The sequence below is a fragment of the Arvicola amphibius genome, chromosome 2, assembly GCF_903992535.2.
Source record: "Arvicola amphibius chromosome 2, mArvAmp1.2, whole genome shotgun sequence".
Taxonomy (NCBI): Eukaryota; Metazoa; Chordata; class Mammalia; order Rodentia; family Cricetidae; genus Arvicola; species Arvicola amphibius.
The window spans coordinates 12,449,072-12,456,034 of record NC_052048.2 but is presented as its reverse complement, the minus strand read 5'-3'; the positions used below and the strand labels follow the sequence as shown (position 1 = coordinate 12,456,034).

At 41.3% G+C, this 6,963-nt stretch overlaps 1 long non-coding RNA gene across 1 annotated transcript; it reads left to right on the top strand.

Annotated features, from left to right (window-relative positions):
• Nucleotides 1–4,917: 4,917 nt before the first annotated feature.
• Nucleotides 4,918–6,411, top strand: LOC119806889. The gene is made up of 2 exons (XR_005284279.1): nt 4,918–5,492; nt 5,592–6,411. It is a non-coding gene; the product is annotated as an uncharacterized LOC119806889 (long non-coding RNA).
• The last annotated feature ends 552 nt before the right edge of the window (nt 6,412–6,963 follow it).

Below are 6,963 nucleotides of genomic sequence, written 5' to 3'. Positions count from 1 at the left end.
TTTTGTTGTTTCTTTTTTTGAAAGGATTTCATTTACTTACTTGTTTGTTGTTTATTTAAGCAGGGTTTCTCTGTGTTACAGCTCTGGCTATCCTGGAACTTGCTCCATAGACCAGTCTTAAACTCACAGAGATCTGCCTGCCTCTGACTCCTGATTAAAGGGGGGGCACAACCACTGTCCAGTTTATTTTTACTTTTTATTGATGTTTATGACTGTGTCTCTGCGTGTGTATGCACTTGTGTGTGCAGGTACCCACAGAACTGGAGTTACCGGCGGGAACTGATCTCAAGTCCTCTAGAAGAGCGAAGTGCTCTTACCTGCTGAGTCATCTCTCCAGCCCATGCTTAGTTTATTTTTCCTATTTTTTAATAGTAAAAAAAAAGTATGGGAAGGTTGGACAACTGAATAACAAACGTCTCTATGCCCGTCATGTTGAATCACTGACTTTTAACATTTTGCCTCCTTCGCTTTGGCTATTTTTTAAGTTGTATTTTTAGAACATGTGAATATCAATTGCAGACATCAGGGTATTTGCTTCTAACCTTGCTATGCTTCCCCCATGAAGAAGACAGTGTGCAGAGGTCCACAATAACTATCCCACCCATGACATATAACACCACAGTCATACTAGTTGATATAACCTCCACACTCAAATTCTGTCAGTTTCCCAACAGTAACTTCCACAGCTGTCTTGTTTCTGACCTAGGAACCAGATAAGGAGCACAGATAGCCTCTAAATGGCCATTGTTAAGTTTCATTAAGATGGAAGAATTTCCTTACTCATTTGATGTTTTCTTTTGTAAAATATGTTTTTATTTATTTATTTATTAAAAATTTCCACCTCCTCCCATTTCCCTCCCCCTTCCCTCACTCCTCATCCCCCTCTCTCTTCAGTCCAAAGAGCAGTGAGGGTTCCCTGCCCTGTGGGAAGTCCAAGGTCCTCCTCCCTCCATTCAAGTCTAGGAAGGTGAGCATCCAAACAGACTAGGCTCCCACAAAGCCAGTACATGCAGTAAGATCAAAACCCAGTGCCATTTCCCTTGGCTTCTCAGTCAGCCCTCACCGATGGAACATGTGATCAGACCAGATTCTCTGAACGTAAAATATGTTTTGAGAATAATTTTTAATTAGAAAACACATACACAGAACATACAGAAGAACATTGTGGCGTTTCAGACATATTTTCCTTTAGTTGACCCTTTCTCCCACTCCTCTACTTCACCTCTGGCCTGCCCACTCTACTTTCTGGTCACATGGTCTATTGCCTGCCCCTCCCCTCTGATAGGTCCCTTTTTGGTTTCCCCAACTTCTACCCACACTCATTCCCACATATACACATATATGAAATTCTGCATGTGAGGCACGGACATGTGTTATCTATAAACTGATTTTTTAAGAGTATTGGCTAGCTATTTTACACCACAGCCTTAGTCTGGATTTGTTTAATCTATAGCTTCTTACTCTTAGGTCTATATTAAGCTCTTCCAGTGGCCCATCTCACATGCTATAATTTATGAGTAAGGAGATGACATCAGTTTTCCTCATTGTTATTCTGATTATAAATAGAAATCACAGGCAAATGGAGTCATATTAGTCAGGCTGTCCCTTGGGGAGATGTGGCTTTATCTTTATAATCATATAGGGATCATAACAAATTTCTCTGAACAAATTTAGCACTTGGTTCAGTTTCAATGTAAAAATATAAATATATAAACACAATAGTGAAGTATTTGTAAGCATACGTAAACCCACATAAATGTAGATTACTGGTCTCAAATGGAATTATGGATCCTTAAAGCTTATACTGAAGGGTGAACTATTAAAGTCTCAACATTTTCTTTGCACATGCCGCCATTTATATCCATTCTCCTTCCCATCACTGGACAGGATCAATTTTTACTGCATGCGTATTGCGTTTTTAAAAAGGATTTTCTTGTTTTTAGTTTATATGTGAGGCTTGCCTGCACATATGGGCACCGCATGGATGCAATGCCCACAGAGTCCAGAAGAGGGCATCAGAGACCCTGGAACTGGAGTAACAGAGGTTGTGAGCTGCCACAGGGGCAGTAGGGACCGAACCCAAGTTCTCTTTAAGATCAGCTGGTGCTCACAACTGCTGAGACATCTCTCCATCCCTGAATCCCTATTTCTTAAACAACAGTTTTAGTGGCCTTTACAAATTGTTCATTTAAGTTTATCTCTCAAGAGGAAAATCGTTGTGACATTTCAGTTCTGATAGTGTGAGGGCATCTAATGTTCAGAAACAAAACCCATCAGGCAAGGAACTTTGTGCATGGGAATCAAAGTGAAAAATCTGAAACTTGGGGGCTGGATTTGTAGTCACACCAGATAGGCACAGACAGAAAGACACACACACATACAGACAAGCAGACACAAACATATATACACAGAGACACACCACACACACATAAACACAAGCACACATATACATAGATAGATCCATCCATACATGCATTCATCAATGTACAGAGTCATCACATACTTACCACACACATAAAAATAATAAAATAAAAAATAAAAAATACATATACATAAAACTAATGCATATGCACCAATGTGTGTGCACGCACACACACACACACACACACATGCACACATAGATATACACACTAGGTTTGAGCAACCATCTTACTGTGTCTGAGTCAGTGCCTTTGTGGTTTTAAATGGGGTTCTTGAAGGTTTGTAGGCAGGGGAAGCATATGAACTAGCATGCCTTAAACAAGAATTCTTCCATGTAAGCACACCAGTCATCTGTTTTAGTCACACACAGTCAGTAGCTGAGCTTCCTCTCACTTTGAGTAGCAGCTACATTTAACCTTTGCCATTTCTCCCACTGTTTCTTTAAATTTCAAGTCTCAGATTCCCAGCAGGATGGATTGTGGCTATTCTAATGTGTTTCTATTTAGTCCTTACTATTTAACATCCATTTGCAGGTAATGATTAGGAAAATGGATATTAAATCTTATATTTCTCTAAGGTCTAAAATCTATGTGTAAATGCAGAATCCACTTAAAGACAAATAAAGTTCCCAAGGATTACCCATTTCAGATTCCAAATTAGGCAATAGCTGTAGGTAAGTTCAGAATAGTTTCTAACAAGTTTTCATTCACAAGAGAAGCTGTGTTGAGAAAACTATTAATGAAACTGGGTTTATGGGGCGAGGGGAGGGGCAGGGGCTATTTGCTCATCTTGCCTTTCCTGCATCAGGGAATTCTCACTTTGCCTATAGTCTGTGGCTGGTGACAGGAAACTGAGGGGTCCACACTGCTAACATTATACCTGTAACCTATGAAGGACACTATAGTGCCAATCAAGAGAGTCCCTGAAAGGTTCGTGTGTAAAAGCATTTGGACACTTAGGAGGCCGCTCCTATCATGCTGGAACCTTACGTGGAGGACTCTAGTGGCCGCTTTTAAGTTTCTGTGGATGTCCCTTGAAGAGAATATTGGAACCTTAGTCCTGTCTCACATCTTTCCTGCTACTGCGATGTGAACAGAGAGAGGACACTTCGTAGGTCCTGCCAACAAGAAAACTAGTATCTTATCTGTACTTGGTGGTCTAGTCAACTGTCAAAGTATAATTGCACAACCTCTGGCCCGCTGTCATTAGTGGGGCCCCTTAAAACCTCTAAGAACAGCTAATAACTACCTTCAAGATCCAACATTCTCTGATTCTATGTCTAGAAGTTTCTTTAGGCAACAAGGAGAAGAGAATGGACTTTCTGGCCCACAATGCATTGTACTTACACCCAAAGAATCAGTCCTAGGGGGTCTTGTTTGGCTTCTATAAACCATTCTTTCAAGGACACTACTTTATAATTTACAATTTAATAAATAAGATTTGGGGGCATTGCATAGGTGAATCACCCTGACTTTTAGCCTCTTGCTTTGGGAGCTTCCAACAATCCATTTAGAAAGAGCAACACAAAACTCCTCTGATCATCTCCCCCCCGCTGGCCTGAAATGTCAGCCCTGTGGGATGTTGATAGGTCTTGCTGCTATGAGGCAAAGCAGTTCCACCTCCGTGTGCCTTTCCGGGTCCTCGATTCACTGTAAATTCTGTGTAAACTGTTGAATTTGACAAGGAGGAGTTGTTGAAGGCAGACCACTGGGAAGGGTCGATGTTGGGTTGAGTTTGGCACCAATCTCTCATTCTTGACAGTTCAAGTGCAAGATGGAGGATGAGCTATAGGACCCGGGAGCCTCCTCAGTCAGCGAGTGCAGGCCCCGAGTCACATTTAATTCGGGAAAGCCTGACAGCCCCGCATAACCTGCGAGGTGTGAAAAAGGGAGAGTTGAGACTGTGTACATGAGGGTGCCATTGTTTCCTTTCACGGGACTTTAGGAAAATCCAAACCAGGACAATATGGACTCCAATACCATCATCAAGAGATCGCCATTAGTGACTTCAAGAAAATATTACAGGCGTGGCACCAAGGCCACATGATTTTAGTGATTGACAGTTAAGAGGAAAATTAGTGAAGAGTTAGAAGACGCCTAAAATTCTACATAATTTTGCTTTGGTCACACACGTCTACACTGTATGCAAACAAGGCTGCTTACAATTATGAAAAATGTTGGAGAGGCAAGGTGGCTCAGCAGGTGTGGGCACCTACTAGCAAGCCTGATGATCTGAGTTCAATACCGGGAACTCACACAGTGGGGTGAGAAAACAGGCTCCAAGCTGTCCTGTGACCTCCACATGTGCACACATGTATCAAACCTCGATGCACATACATATAATAAACATTAAAACTCTAAATGGGGAAAACTGTTAAGGCCAGGCAGTGGTGATACATGCCTTTAATCCCAGCACTCAGGAGGCAGAGGCAGAAGGATCTCTCTGAGTTTGGGGTCAGTCTGGTTTACAAAGTTAATTCCAGGACAGCCCGGGATACACTGAGAAATCCTGTCTTGAAAAACAAAACAAAAAACAAAACAAAACAAGACAACCAACCAACCAACAACCAACCAAACAAACAAAAAAACCAAGCAACAACAGCAACAAAACAACAAAGGTTTATTAAAATAGTTTGGAATGTGAATTGGATTTGTAAAATGCCTCTGTCTCTCTCAGTCCTGGCCCTGAGACTTTCTTGTGCCTGAGATATCATCATGGTGTTTAACTACTGTTTGAGCCCCGTCTCTAATCTGAAATGCTTTGACACATGGCCCACTGTGTCCGTGGTTGATCCTACAATCACCCTGAAGTAGAACACAGCATCCCTTGACACAGTAGCTGCACAAAGGTCTCTGTAGGGTTGAGGGGCCCTGACTGAGTCAGCTCTTATGTCTTCTAGAAGTTGCTTGATGGCTGAGCAGTTATATATGTCTGGGTGCATCTGCACTTTGGGAATCAGCTAAAAGAACAATGATCGGAAAGGACCTCAAGGAAGACTCTTGAAGACAACTCGATGTTATTCTTTCTGTCTCTTTGCCCATGACAGGGCTTGGTAGATTCTGGCCTCTGAGGTAAATCTGTCTGTTAATGGTATTTAAAAATAATATGTTCTTGGAATACAGCTGTGTTTATTTATTTTAATATTTCCTCTAACTTCTTTCCTGCTACAGTAGCAGAATGAAGTAAGCTGCTGCGAAAGAGACTTCCTCAACTCACAAAGCAGGCATATTTACTAGCTGGTTATTCATAGAACAACTATTCTGACTTTGGCTGCAGTTGGCTGACCTGGGAACATCACCACGACTGTGACAAGGGAACAAGGGAGGAAACGGAGTCCTATAAACCACCTCCTCACGCCAACTAACATGCCAATAGACAAAGAAAGTCACACGTCACACAAATGACCTCAGAATCAAAGGGTTTAGACTCAGGTTTCCAAGCGAGAGCAGCGTCAGCATCACAAGACACAGGGTCAGTGTGATGGAGGAGTGACGGATGGAAAAGACCGTTCATGGCCACTTTGTGATGCTGTTATGACGTTCTCTGCAGAGACTCTAAAACCTCATGCCATGAAGGCAGCCTTTGTTCTAATGCGCCAGTCATCATCTGATCAGATTAATTGTAACCCATGCTATGCTCTGTGTGACAACAATGGTTGCCACAAAGCTTAAAAAAATGCAAGCGTATGAATTTGCAACATGCCGCCTTAGGAAGACAGATGGGATAGGAACAAATATTTGGATAGCCTTATCGCCTCTAGAACCAAGCTGGTTCCCAAACTGTGCCCCGTCTGTTCTCTTGAAATTATCATCTGCACCCTGCTCCCAACCAAACACTTCATAATATTTAATTTTTTTTTCTATCGGTGTAGTAAATGTAGATCAGAGAGCATTACTGGCCTAAAGGTAATGACCATGTTGGTGTTTGATGTAACAATTAATATTAGTCCATGGCTTATATTTGCCATGAAAATAAATACTACTTTAAATTTTTGTGTTACTCAATCTATAAATTAATAGCCAAATGCGGTAGTGTTTTTTTCCCTTTGTAACTTACCCTTTGTAACGTTATATTTAAAGGTGGGACTCAAGAACTTATTCTAATGATTTCTTTCTCACCAGCCCACCTACCCACAGATGAATCACCTCATACTCTCTCCATTACAACACAGTAGATGATCGAAGTGATCAGTGACAGAAAATTCCGCTTGTTCTGGAGGCAGGCGTTGGTCTACTCATTTCTAGCGATAGAATGGGAGCATCACCATGCGGGAGTAATTATAGCAGAGAACCCGTAACCTCATTAAAGAGGTCAGAGATGATTTGTGAGCTAAATAGCATTTTGTGGGTTTCACACCTTAGAATAATAATGTTTAAATTAATTTTTTCTGAATCAATGTCATGTCACTAAAACATCACGGACACTCCAAAACATTAAACAAATATTGAGTCCTCCCTGTTTTAAGATTTTTCTCTCATTTTTTCTTCAGAAGGGGAATACATTGTGACATGAATAGACAAGTCTTTGATAGATATTAGTGTC